Source organism: Solea solea, chromosome 16 (assembly GCF_958295425.1).
Source record: "Solea solea chromosome 16, fSolSol10.1, whole genome shotgun sequence".
Classification (NCBI taxonomy): domain Eukaryota; kingdom Metazoa; phylum Chordata; class Actinopteri; order Pleuronectiformes; family Soleidae; genus Solea; species Solea solea.
The window spans coordinates 7,638,823-7,653,663 of NC_081149.1; the positions used below are offsets into that span (position 1 = coordinate 7,638,823).

The 14,841-nt window shown below is 39.4% G+C and overlaps 1 protein-coding gene across 3 annotated transcripts in view; it reads right to left on the reverse strand.

The window, feature by feature from the left end:
- Positions 1-9,458, reverse strand: part of baiap3 (BAI1 associated protein 3) — a 51,296-nt gene extending 41,838 nt beyond the window's left edge. For 2 of the 3 annotated variants that reach the window (XR_009242552.1, XM_058654308.1), the window contains exon 1: positions 9,286-9,458. The gene's annotated coding sequence lies outside the window, so the exon portion shown is untranslated. Of the gene's footprint in view, positions 1-9,280 lie in introns of all 3 variants that reach the window. The other variant, XM_058654310.1, reaches the window with a different exon arrangement.
- Between the last annotated feature and the right edge of the window lie 5,383 nt (positions 9,459-14,841).

The window sequence follows — 14,841 nt, forward strand, 5'->3', positions numbered from 1 at the left end:
AAGTCTTTTGTGCGCCTCCAACCATTACAACAAAACAGAAGTGAATCAGGAAGAGGCAGAAGACTTTAAAAAAAGGGGGGGGGGGGGGGACTGTCAGGGACACAAGAGAGAGGATTTGATTGAGGGGAAGGCTGTTTCAGAGGACAGTGAGACAGACTCAGACAGTCAGACACTCTTTTCAACAGTTGACAGCCAGTGTCTGTACATCTGTATGAAGAAGAAGCGATGAACCGTGGGCTGGGCGAGCTGGTTCCGACTTTCCAACCAGTAGAAAAAAAAAACACAGATAGTCACAGCTATTAAGAAAAAACACAATAATTAGCTCAGCGTGCCATTGTCGAAAGAGATTCTGTGCCATGTTGATTCATGTTTTTCTAAATTGACACTGTTTAAGGTTGCCTGTTTTGAATTAGAGTTCTTACACCAAATTGATGCAGGAAATTATACATATTGGCTCATGTTTGTTGCTTCAGTCCAATTGCACAGAGAGCAGCTCACAGTTGGCGTGCCAGCTCGAAATAAGCCAGAAATTCATGGTACAAGTCGCGTCTCTGGCACAGCCAAAGGACAGTATGCTATCGATCCAGGAGGCTGACATCTGTTATCTACTTGGAGTATTCACACTTTACTCTATTCGACTGAAGTGTCGGTCCTCCCACCCTGACAGATACCATCGAAAGAGACATTTACAATGCACCCCGGTGAACAGCTGTTGGAATTTCCTCCATTCCAAATTCCACATATTGATTTCCACTATATCCACAGAGGCGGATGCGATGTGTCAGTGGACCATTTCCAATTCAAAGGTGGAGGTGCGTACATATACAGTTACAGCCAGCTATAAGCTAAATCGAATGAGAGATAAAGTGGAAATGACAGTAATGCCTCTCATTTACAGCTACCTGTCACTGATAAGATCTAATCAGGCAGGGAATAAGTGCAACTGCTTCATCATTTTGTCCCATATTCATACTAAAAGGCAGACACTAAGTGACTGAAATGATGCCAGCAGCATTTCTAAAGTTTTCTATTTCAAAGGCTCAAATATGGTAGTGTTTCCCAGACTTTCTATAGGAGGACACACTTTTTGAAGATCGTGACAAGAGCAAATTTGTGTGTATAGTGTAGCAACTAATTCCCCACAATACCTAACATCTAATATAAATTTTAATTGGTAAACAAGTCCATCCATCTTCTACTGCTTTATCCTCCACATGGCACCACAGGGACACATACATAGACAAGATAGACTCACAGTCAATGTAAAGTGTCCAATTTACCTAATCCCCAATGCATGTTTTTGGACTGTAGGAGGAAACTGCAGAACCCGGAGAAAACCCACGCACACACAAGGAGAACATGCAAACTTCATGCCTTTGTTCTGACCGTGTGGCAAACCCGGTGTCTTCTTGCTGCAAAGGCAAGAGTGTTAACCACTACACCAACCATGTGCCCCCTGGCAAACAAGTCATTTCCAAGAAATGTTTTGTAAATTCATTATTTGAAACATAAACATATTAACTATTAAGGTTGGCAAAAGTCTGCAAATTTGTTTGCGGACCCCAAAATCAATGTCCTGCTACTGATCTTTGGGTCCCAACCCAGTCTTTGGCTTAACTGGATTAGAGTGTAAGCCAGGTATAAATGTAACAGAAATGATGTGCTACCTTATGATAAATATGTGAGGTTTTTTTTAATATTATGCCAATCAAAGCTAGGATATAGTGTATTTTTTGACAAAAGACTTCAATAATGACCAGCCAGTCTCCAATATGTGCTCAGTGTCTGCAATTTGACCCAGGTTGTGACCTTACCTACTTGAATTAAGACCACTTACAGTGAGCCTTCATGTTTTGATGTAGTATATTGATTAAATATTAACAGATATATATCTGACCTGTGTCCCAAAGCCATCTCTATACACTTAGGGTTAATGGACCACAATCTTCTTGACAAAGGGAGTTTCAATTGTCTGAGGTTTGCAAAGAATTAGACAGATTATATAACTGTGAGTGGGGGAAAAAAAAGAAATTGGAACCACCAAATCAACACACTTGGGGTTTGTATTTGTATGTATTTGCGCCGCGTCTTCCAGTACATTAGGTTCTGTTTGTGTTGTGAACCGAAAGCAAACTTTATCCAACAGCACAACGACGTTGTTCACTTTTTATTTTTTCTTCCGCTGTGTTAATCATAACTCATTTGGATCACAATGTGAACTGAACCAAATATCCCGCAGTGAAAGGAAAAGCCTAGATATAAACACACCAAACATAAACAACAAACATCTAGAGAGAAAAGCATGAGTGATATGAAAAAAAAGAAACATTAATCGATATGTTCATATCAAACTTTGTATGAGAAAAGTTGAAATCGCCAATAGTTTCAACACACTCCCCACTCGGCAGGTGCAGACTGTGAGGTCAATAATTCTGGTGATTCATCACTGTCTCCTTCTCTAATCAAAGGGAGAATGATTGAAGATAAACAGCGTTCTTTTGATTTAACTTTGTCAATAACATCAAAGTGGAGAAATTGCTTTCCTCGTCCCTCTGGGGAAGAGTCATCTTCTGGTCTGGCACCATTTAGATAATGAATAACTGAAAAGTGCAGCGTGTTCCGGTGGAGCAGGTTGACCGAAAACTTATAACACGTCTTTGTCTCAGCGTATTGATAACGCTGAAGAATAGTTAGATCAATAAGGAATCAATAAGATGCTTTCAATGCTAACAATAGTATATTGTACATACATTACTTCTGTTTTGTGAATGGCATTCTTGAAAAACGGTATTATTTATGCAGAGACAACATGACATACAAAATATTTTCTAAGGTCAGGGGGCATTCCTTCCTCGGAAAAACTAAAAAAATTAGAGTTCCGGCTACAAATGGAGCATTTCTGTCAGTCACACACATAGTTTTTTGCCAGGTACCACGTAGAGGTTGTTATTTGCTAACAGTGGCTACCCTGGGATACGTTTGCACTTTCTTCTGGAACGCGCTGAACTCCCTGCTCCATTTTCCAAGTTCCGATGTAAATGGAATGCAGCACATAAACGGTAAAAGAAGCATTGTTTGAATGGTGGCTGCCGTCTTATGTGAGGTTGCTCCGTGTTGGAAATCCGAGTTCAGGGGGACACATTCCTTCATGACCTTTATACATGACACATACACTGTCAGTAAAATAGAGGAAATGCTGTAGCCATGGTAACAGGTGTGTGTTACAGAGAGGGTAATGCAAAATTACCAAAGCTTATATTAATCGCATTGGACTGGGGTTTGAATAGGTTTGGTTAAAATGAGCACACTCGATTTTTCGATTCCTCCAAATTCTCAGTATTGGAGAGGCTGGTTTCTGAAATAAAAGTGAATTCGTGAACACCAGAGGTCCAAAATTGTGAGGGGGAGAATGTGTTCACCTTTCATGTCGTATTACATGATTTCTGTCCAAAAGTGTTATAACGACGCGGCAGTGGAGACACCTGTGGCACATTCAGACGCTGTTTTTCTTCCACTTCAAACTATGGCGATACCGACGACAGAGAAACAGCTCCATGGTTCACACCAAATCCACTCCAAGCAGACACGGGGAAGGCACTGGAGTGTTGACAGCAAACAGGCACTGCAGAGCAGCTGTCTCCCAGATGAACTCATTTCAATTACAGGAGTGGATCACTCCCAACAGGATTTCACTCTGTCTCAGCCGTCAACCCTCAGTGACAAAATGGGTCGATGAGCCACCGTCGGTGTGGCGCCGGCTGCCAAGGAAACACCGTCAAAGCCAAGTAAATACCTTTTTCACAACACTGGTGTCAAAGTCATGCCAGGGAAACACTTGCTCACCAGTGTCTCTCTCCTGTGAGAGCCAATGAGCCTGGTAGCCAAAGCTGCCATGCTGATAGAATTGGAGTGTCTCTATGGTAACGGCAGACGAAAAAAAAAAGAAAAAAAAAGGAGCTGGTAAATACAGGTGAACGGGATTCTACAAAGGCTGGGCTTGGGGGGTAGGGTGTGGGGGCAAAGACCCTGATGGAGATGATGAAAACATGCAGAGTGTTATATATAAACACAAGTATAACCATCACACTCTGTGGTGTGAATCTCCAGTTGGCTAATTGTTCATTTATGATTCATACAGGTACAATCGATGCATAAGAAATTATGTTTGAAAATCATTATCACATTGTTAATTATTGCTCTGTTTTTTTTTTGTTTTTTTTTATCCTTTATTGAATTGAGTGAACGTGTGCTTTCATTATTTTTTATTAATACAAATGAAAATTACATTTCTCTGAGGGAAACCTCTCACTGTAATTATAATGTAATGCAGAATTAACTCAGTTACCAAGCACTTTTTGTACTTAAGCTTAGAAAACCCCGGCTGATTTAGACAATATTTGCTACTCCTGTGTATTTTTGTAAACTCTCTAATAAACATCCATTTGACTAGATGCTAACAGCTCAGATGTTTGTTTGATTGATTTTGTTATTTTTGATTCTTGATAATTGTTCACGATGAATTTAAGTGTTTGTTTTTTTAATAAAACACATAAACACAGCAGCTCACAGTTTTTTTACAGTGTAAATGTTGTTCCTACTTCTTATTCTTTCCCTGATGTGTACAAACAGGACAAAAGACCACCAGATATACTGAAGTAGATCGATACAATGTGTTCAGTCACTTCACAATGGTTCTCATTAACAAACCTTTTTAAACTAAGTAATCCTTTGTGCTGGAGCATTTTCTTTAAGTGTTTCTTCCCTCTCCAGACTTCAGAACGCGTTTACACAGAAACGAGCCGTTAGACACGTTTTCTTTCCAACGCAGAAGAAACTCTTGGGGGAAAAAAGGTGATCGACGTTCGACCTCACGAACCAGTGTTTCGGAAAACAGCGACTGAATGATTTCAGATTGTTGCTTGAACAGTGTGCGCCATAATGTTGCAACAGAACCGGTATAATATGAGTCTCTAGACGGCAAGAATCAAGCAATAGTAACAACAAATTTGCACATTTCCATGGTCATATAAAACCAACCACAAATATTGGTTTATGCAAAAATTGCTGCTTCCTTCTGTTGCGTTTCCTGCTTCTGACACGTTGTTTTGTGATGTTTTGTAACATCATATTTTACATACTCACATGATGTAGATGTAAATTTTCTTCTTTGTACAAACTAAACTCAACATAAAAAATAATAGTTGTAAGTATAGACGTCAAGGAGGTAGCAGCATATCCACTGTGTTAGTCAATAGTTATATCGGGGTGTATATCTTGGTGTGTTTGCCGATATCCAATAATGCATTTTGAAGCCAATATCGGCCAATATTGTGCTTATAATAATACCAGCATCCAAAATTGAATCCATTCTTACTGCAAACAAACTTCAGATTGACGAACCAGGGCTGTGTTTTGTGGTTATATATCAAACAATATATAGTTTTCTTTGTCTGGTAGAGAGTCAAATGGACTTAAGCCTGCTGCTAGCTAGTGGTAGGAGGATTAACTACAACAATAGAACTACCTTTAGTAAACAAATGTTGAGGATATTCGATATTCGATATTATATTATACATCAATACGACTCATGCATGCAATAATACAGTATGATGCCATCAAATATCGCAGTCATTTAGTGTATCCCTTTTTCTTTTCCTTTTTTATGCCCCTAGATGTCTGTGGTTATTGGTGTGGTTTTCACCAGTGGAAAATGGGCTAAAGAGGAGGGGGATCAAGAGAGAAGGAGGGGGAGTAAAAGAGAGAAGCAGCTTTTATAAAAGCATATGTTTAATGCCTTACATTCCCAACCCGAGTCTCCTGGAGGAGAATATTAACCATAATGACACTGACAGCAGTGTTATTGAATGAAATGCACATTGTGACCTCCGTCAGTTAACCGCACGAGCCCGAGGAGACATATATTCAAATCATGACACTAAGTAGATTATGCTGAAGTGTCAGTGAAAGACACAACCAGGACTATCAGCGCATTAAAGGCAGAACCAAAAGCCTCATCAGTGGCAATCAATGCCGTTATGTGACCGGCGTTAACGGACATACTGTGTGGGCTAAAAGGATGAAACCGTCACTCTCTGTTTTAAACCTTTAATAAGCTTCACAAGGGACTTGATTTAAAAAAAAGTGCATGCATGCAGTCATCGATGTGACCTATACTGCATGCACCTACAGATAACACACAATCTATAATCCAGCAAGAAAGAAACAGTGCATCTGGTCGTCTGTGTTGTCAAGGCACATGACGAGCACTTTGGCTTGGAAACTGACTGACAGCCAGAGAAAATCCCCCGTAACTGACGGCTGGGAGCTCTGGGAAAGGGCGTCTGTCTGCACCACAGCCAAAGCTGAAGGCAGAAATCGTCTGACAACTGCGCACAAACTTAAACAATGGCACAGGCTTATTATACAGCAGATAATACACTCTTTTGTTTCACTCTGGCAGACAAAAAAACAAAAACACAGCAGCTATTGAGTCTTTAGGGAAAAGCAACGATGCCACCTCCATATTTTTTTTTACGCAAAGAAACATCAATCTGACCGTACGAGACACAAGTGATACGCTGTGTTCCCGCAACCGCTCACACTTGCTATAATTAACACTACAACCCAACACTATATTTAAACAGCGTTACCATAACTTTGATTTTTTTTCCACTTTCACTGAGTGAGCAGCAAGAGCAAAAGCAATGTGGAGGCACTCCTTTAAAGGCAAATTTGAGCCACTGTGTTATAATAAGAGGGGGTGATTAATTAATAAAAGAAATCAGAATAATGAGTCTGATGTGGCATTATAACCTCCCCACAAGGCAGCCTCTGAAGAGAAGAAGGTAGCGTACAATCAGAATCCTGTCATGTAAAGTCTATGAAACGGGCAAAGACGATTTCAGTTATTAGTTAAACCCATGGTTCTCAAACTGTGGTACGTGTAGCACGAGTACCTCCTGTAAAAAGTCAGTGGCTGACTTTGCTCGACCTATTCACACCACTGTAATTTAACGTTGGCGATAATGGCGTGTTCTTCCACAGCTCAGTATTTTCTCGGGTGGTACTTGGTATGAAAGGTTTGACAACCACTGAGTTAAACGACTCTTTGAAAAGAAAGTGTTCGCTCAGGTCTGACGGATTATACAACTTTCACAAAGCATAAATAGTGGGTTTTATTATCTAATTGCCTCAAGAGCTCACTGCACTCACTCACCACAATAAGCACCTAAACAAATATCACTGAATTTTGCATCGTTTGTTTTGATGAAAGTGAAATTAACCCTTACACCACTTTTCTTCAGGTGCAAACCAGTGTATATGGGTATCTAGTTAATATTATTTGCTGATTTAGGTACAAAGGTATTGAAATTTCTTCGTCCACTCTTGTTGTCTCAGGCTCCGTTAATTTAAAATCAGGCACTGGGGAGAGTAAGCCCAGAAGAGGGGTGTTTAGTTACCCTTGAAATCACACCTTTGAGGCTTCTGGTCAAAAATAACCGGAAATTAATTAGGTATGAGTATAATGTGTTCATCCATCCACATCCACATTCACCCATAGCTCTAACCACACCCCCTTCTCTGCCCCCGGGACCGGTTTTCCTTACGATCATTGTCTCTGTACCTTCCAAAATGACACTAAACGCTGTAATATATATATGCCAGGCCTGTATGTGGTGCTGTAACGTGGGAGAAGAGAAATACACCAAAAACAGAGAAGACGTGGTGCTTGCGCTTGAAGCTTGCAAGCTGTGCACAAACTCCAAACACGCGAAGAGATAAATGACGACCGTGAAGACGGCAATGGCGAATGGAAGAGCAAGAACAAAAACACACGCAAGTGGCATTTTGAGATACTTACACCCATGTTCTGTGTTTTAGGGCTCAAACTGCAGATACAAAAATGCCTCATGTGTACAGGCCCAAATACTTAATAGTAATAGGCTAAATTGTGTTTATGTGTCCAATCCCACTTAATCCACAACCTCAAAATGCCATGATACATATAGCGCGTTCTTTGTTCCCTGCAGTTACACATGTTAACCACTACATGGCACACTACATTCATCGAGAAAATCGATTTTTTCTTTTTTTAAATGTTCATACAAGAACAGTTAAAACACACTGGTCACATCAGACAGTTAACAGTGAAAGAAGAACACGGGAGACTGGAGGTGAAATGTGCTGCACACTTTGACCACTGTCATTATTTAAAATGCAGGTAAATTAGAGGTTCGCTGTTGCTGTTGCCATTAGCGGGTGGGGGTGGGGGGTAAAGATAGCTCTGGCTGAGAGGTGTGAGTGTGTGCACAAGCACCGCCAATTGATTTACACACACGCACACGCACACACACCCACGGAGTGCAAAAAATCTCCAGCTGTGTGTGAGTGGCTAAGAGAGGGTTAAAAGTGACGGTCGATAGATGTGAATAGGTCAGAACAAAAGCACCACTTGTGTCAGGGATGAGACGCGTTGGCATCGGTGTGCAAAATCACCGAATCGGATATCGTTAAAAGAAAAATGTAAAATCTGCTGTGATTAAAAAAAAAAAACCCTAAATATCATGTAAATGGTTCATGAAGCACATACATGCAGTGTTCATGTGGATTTATCTTAAGATAAAAGTAGAAAAGAGAAAATTATGAGTAGAATTTATCAAGCTGTGTTGCATCTGTGTGTATCATGTTTTTCTTATTTATTTACTGATGGATTTATTAATTGATAGCTAATGGGTGTGGTAAAGTGGGTGGTAAATTGACTCCTTATAACAAGAGAGCATTTAGAGATGCACACAAGCAGTGAGTCAGAAAACAATACAACACTGTCCACCTGTGGAGTCTTCATATAAAACAGCAGCAGCAGCAACCAAAACAACAATATCATGCACCCTTTCACTGAAACCAGCCTCCACTGTGTTTGTGTTATACTCAAAAATAAGTTCTGCTACATGATGACAGTGTTTGGATGAGATGAGGATTGAAAACTCAGGTTTTTGACAGATTATGAGACACAAGTGTATTACCATATGCACACTTTAAAAAAAAGACAGTGGTTTAAACCATACATTGAAAAGTCTCCCTCTCAAAAAACTGACATAAATAATAACACTTTGAATAAAATTGAAGACAAACAGATATGTTAACACAACTTAAAATTAAAAATTCACTACATTCTAATCAACAAGTGCAAATTAAGCAGCCTCTGACGCATTTTTTAAACTAGAGTGGTAATTTAACCCAAAAAAAAGGGGGTCTCAATGATGAAATAATCTCAGCTCACCTCACCTGTGTGTCAGGACAGCTGTGTCTCTGTGTGTCCCTGTGTCTCTGAGTGTCTAACTCGCTGTTGTCTTCACGGTCTAACTTCTGTCACGGCACCGTGTGGATATTTTTCTTGTGAGAGGAAAACAGACGAAAACGTTCATTTCAGTCCCTCTGCTCTTGTTTCCTGGGCTCACGCGCCGCCGATGCTCGCCCAAATATGGTCAGAGGAAGCAGTAGGGACACTTCATGGTCTATGTCTACTGTCGGAAATATGGCAATTACTAGCTTATCTCAAAATAATATGAGGGTTGTTGTAACTGTGCCAGGTACTATTGAAGAATAAAATGTTTACTGTAATCCTTCTTAAACAGTTTGGGAACATTTTTCAATTATCTGTGGGGGAAAAAAGTTGGATTATTTTGGCGCTTGTGCCTCAGCTATTATGAGCATTCACTATTGCTTTCTATTTCAAAGTAAACAGGGTTAGCGGATTAAAGGTTAGCCATTAAGCTAGCTGAAAGTGAAATGTTGATTTGTAGTTTAATGATTTTCCATCAGATTATTTTTGTGTTTTGTCTGTGATGCCAGCTGCCTCAACCAGGTTTTACTTAACACATATTTTTTTTAATGTGAATGGGACTTTCTATGTTGAACAAAAGTAAAATAGTATAAAGTAATATAAAGCAAATACATCATGGTTACAATAACTCAAATGAAAAATTATAGAACATACAGGTTTTGTAGGTATTTGTCTGTGTGTTGTGTATTTCTACTACTTTTGTGTCTTTCAATGTAAGTGGAACACATAATTAGTGCCTCTAAACTGACTGGCCACAGAAGAGTTACACTTAAATTAAGAGTAACTGCAGCATAATTAAGAACTGTCTTCATTTAAGTTGCTTGAAACATTTACAGCCCTTTTTGAGGTGGATAGGAAAAGTAGGAATTTTTACAGTGCGCACTTGAAGGCATCACTTGACTGTTGCTGAGGGATGTCGCCGAACACAATTCTCATAGCGACGGAGGTGAACCAGGTCCCGCTGTCAGTCTCACTGACACTCTGTTGTGCTTAATTCGCTCAAACAGTGTATTTTCAATGCTGTTATTTTCGAGCAACACTTGAATGGGACATGAAAACACAACATGATTTCAGAGGACATTTACTTAAATTCTTGGAGACTTACACTAACCTTAACCATAACTATACTGGCCTAACCCTAACCTTAGCATGTCTTCACCATGGTGGCTTGATGTGTGTCCTTAGGAGAACAAGTCCCCATAATGTGACTGTTTGAACATATTTAGGTCCCCACAACACAGCTGGAACACACACACACACACAGGTTTGCACAAATGTTATTGTTAGGACACTAACTTAACCCTAACTTTAACCTAAGCACAATTCAAATATTTGCCTTAAACTTAAACCAGTTCTTCAGAAACAAGGTTCTGCCTCATTAGGACCAGGTTTTGGTCTCCATGAGGACTACTGCCAGAGAGAAGGTCCTAAAGAGGCAACAAATACTTCAGAGGACATTGACTTAAATTAATTTCTTGGAGACTTACTCTAACCTTAACCATTACTAGTACTGGCCAAACCTTAACCATAACCAGACAACATGTCTTCACCTTAAAATGTAGTAATTTAGATTATGGGGACTTGATTTTTGTCCCTACAACATGAGTAATACCTGGAACACACACACACACACACACACACACACACAGGTTTGTACAGTTGCTCTTGTTAGGATACTAACCCTAACCCTAACTTAACCTAACCACAATTTAAGTTCCTCAGAAATGAGGTTCTGCCTCATTAGGACCAGGTTTTGGTCTCCGTAAGGACTACTGCCAGAGAAGGTCCTAAGGAGGCAACAAATACAAGTGTGGTTTCCATGACTTCAGAGGACATTGACTTAAATTCATTTCTTGGAGACTTACTCTAACCTTAAGCACAATTTAAATCTTAGCCAGTTCCTAAGAAATGAGGTGTTACCTCATTGGGACCAGGTATTGGTCTTCATCAGGACTACTGGTCCTGTCGAGGTCAGTGTTTATGCCAGAGAGAAGGTCTTAAAGAGGATGCAAATACAAGCACAAACACACGAACACACACAATCCTGGCTATTGACACCTGTTGAGACACAGTGTTCTTCAGTCTCACAGTAATATTGACAGCACATGTGAAGAAGGTTGTGTGGATGGTGAACATCATAGAGAACATGTCAGGCACTTTCCCACTCATCTGTTTGCACACGAGAGGAAAGGCACAAATGCTTTAAATAGGCACAGGAACATTAATTACATACTTGCAGGGAGAGGTGTCTCTCTCTCTCTCCCTCTCGTTCTCCCTCTCTCTCCCTCTCCCTCTAAGCACAGACATGATTTCACACGTGGCCATTATCACAGGAGCCGCAGCCATCTCATGATGAAGAACTGATAATTCACCAGTGCGTCCCCCCCATCAGCGTCAGAGAAGTCAACGCTTGTCCACATCCTGCGATTACAGTAATATCATTCCTCTAATTTAAAATACACATACGCAAAAAAGAGAGGAGTTTCTGAAGCATTCACTGGAGGACGTGGAATGATTTAAACCAAAACATTAGAATTGGAAATTGGTTTTCTAGATAACTGCTCTGTTTGTGTAAATAACACTGCAAACATCAGGTTCCTTAAAAAGGTTAAAAAACGCTTGTTTTAGGTCTCTCTTTGCACTCGTGTAAAAGGTCAAAACGCTGCATTGGGTAATAGCTGCTGCCTGATGTTTGGAAATTAATCCCTCATCCACTATTTTTTTTTTTTCCGGTTCAAATAAAATGATGATCAATACTTGATTGTTGAATGAGCCATGATTGGATAATAAATGAGCCGTGGTTTATTATTTTAACGTCACTTTGTGTCTCCTTAATAATGCAACTTTCAGGGACGACTGATTGAGTGTGGACGAACAAACACACAAAAAACACTCTTCAAAAGCTCTGACCTGTTTCATTTTGATGTGTTTTGACACCATTTGAGAAAAAAAAAAAAAATAATCAAACAGGAGACTTTTCCCATGTTGAGTGATGAGACACATGTGACCCTTTTGCCTTGTTTCCATGGACACATCATTAGAGAAGTTCCCCCAGCTGGCTGCAACTGATGTGCTGACGGAGAATAACAAGCAGAAGATTTGGTTACAAACTGACAGGAAAAGCAAAGGACTCTGTCTTATTAAAGGTACAGTTCAATAAAAAAGCAAATGCAGCAGATACATTTAGGTATTTTTGAAACTGTTTGATAGACTCTGCACTAATTGTGACTAATGTGTCAATTAAACGTTGAATAAATTCCAATTACTTGACTGCCAAGTCAAAGCATTTGTTGCAATTGGTTCTAGAGATGCAACTCTGCCTTTGTTTCTTTCCTTTTCATCTCTCTAATGAATATGTATGACATGTATCTCAGCGGAAAAGAGACTTTGTTTTCATTGCATATTTCAGTTATTTTGTTCCCTTCAAAAACGCCATGCTCGTCATCATGTTCGGCAGCTCAAGACTTGTAAACAAGTGCAACAGAGGGAACGAACCGACTTGTTTTTGGTCGGTTTTAATGTTGTCATCAGGTTTGGCAGACGTGCCGACAGGTTCACAAGTGCACCCGCTCACATTTGACCCACTTTGTTCTGCTTATGATGAGCTAAATATGTAGGTATGTGGGATTCGTGACTTAATATCAGACATTTCAAATGCCTGCACAGTGACTGACTGGTAAATTCATATAGAGTAGGGGAAAATGATTAGGTGTAGACAAATCCAGCCCAGTATCGTTGGTGGCGTCTCCCTACGTGTGATTGAATAGGAGCTGTCATAGGAAGTGTACATTTCTACTTTTACCTGTACTTTTTATGCAGCATTAATTTTGACAACGATGTCTAGGAAGGCGGGAAGAACCTGCGCAATTCTCGGCTGCTCAAAGAGCAGTGGGAAACTTCACATGCGAACTACACAAACCTTTACCTCATGAAGAGTTCAGATGTTTTTTTTCATCCCTTCATATTCAGGCTATCATACAAAATAATCACTAAAAATGTGACACTAGATTTACTGCTTAATTAAATTAATAAAACTATGAGACACCTCCTAAACTTCTGGTCAGTTGTCGCTAATTGGGAACTAGGACTTTGTAAGGTAACGTAATAGTTCTTTTAGTATAGTTACCTTGAGGCAGAGGTCTCGAACACGCGACCCACAGGCCACATGTTGCCCTCCAGTCTATTTCATGTGGCCCACCCACTTAATATCAAGTTATTTCTATATATTTTTTGTAGTTAGAGTGTCATTTTGCATCATAAATACGTTGTTATTGTGAAGTATATATATATATATATGTATATATATATATATATATATTATCGTTTATATACCTTTTATTTTGAAATTCTATGAAACCTATTTCACAGAATTTTATCAAGCGTTATCTTGACATCATTTTAAGCTCCAGCTAAGTGCTTTTTTTTTCAAAACTAGTGGCCAGAGTAAATGCTCAGTGACCCCATGGTCATTTGAGTTGACCCCTGCCCTGAGGGACTCAACATGGCCTAAAATGAAAAAAGCAGCACAAAAGAATGAGAGAAATAACAACAGAAGGACAAACAGGCCTACAGTAAATATACATGAGATAATGTGGTGTCACTGACGTACATCGTGATGGAAACTTAATGTTTACATGTTAGAATTTCTCTCACTTTTCCCCATTTTATTTACAGTATGTGGATTATTGGGTTCCCATATTTTAAGTTTTAAACCTTTAAAATGGCAAAACCAATATTTCAAGCCACATTTATTGTCTCTTGGGAAGAATGTAATATTTTGCACATGAGGTTTTTTTGTGGATTGGGATACTTGAATTGAATCCAGCTCTTTTTGTTTAAACAGTGAAAACTGAAGATTGTCCTTATGGTCAATATGACTGGGTAAGACGAGTGTGATTTTTCTTTTCTTTTCAATAATTAAAGCTTCATTTGGCATCATTAAAACCAACTGTTCTTGTGATAACTGTGGGTGTTCCCCCCCTCTTCTCTACTATATTTATGTCTTCTCTCCACACTGTTAAGTGATGAAGAGGAAATTTGTTATATTGTCCGTTCAGATGATTCATCTTGATTAAAAGGCTCTGCTCCATGTTGAGTCCGCTGTTTATATAATATCCTGACTATTTTATTCCACACAATCAGATGTGGACATAAAAGCTTCAGTGGAGCAATTACACTTCATAAAGAAAATACTGCACTGCAAAGACACATCACTTCAGTGTAAACACACAAAATCCACATGCAGACAAACAGACCGCTGTGACATTATTGTTTGACATATACTTAAATAAATAAATAAATAAATATACTTATCTTGGACACATCCTTCACCTCTTCTTTCTCATCTCATTTGTTTCTCATGCCTTGTGTGCCTCCCTCAGGCAGAACAGTGAACTGACAACGAGACTCAGCATTTATAACCCAGTTATTCCTATTTCTTTCTTTAAAAAAACAAAAAACAAGTTGGATTGTTTTGACAAATTGATGATTTCATTTTT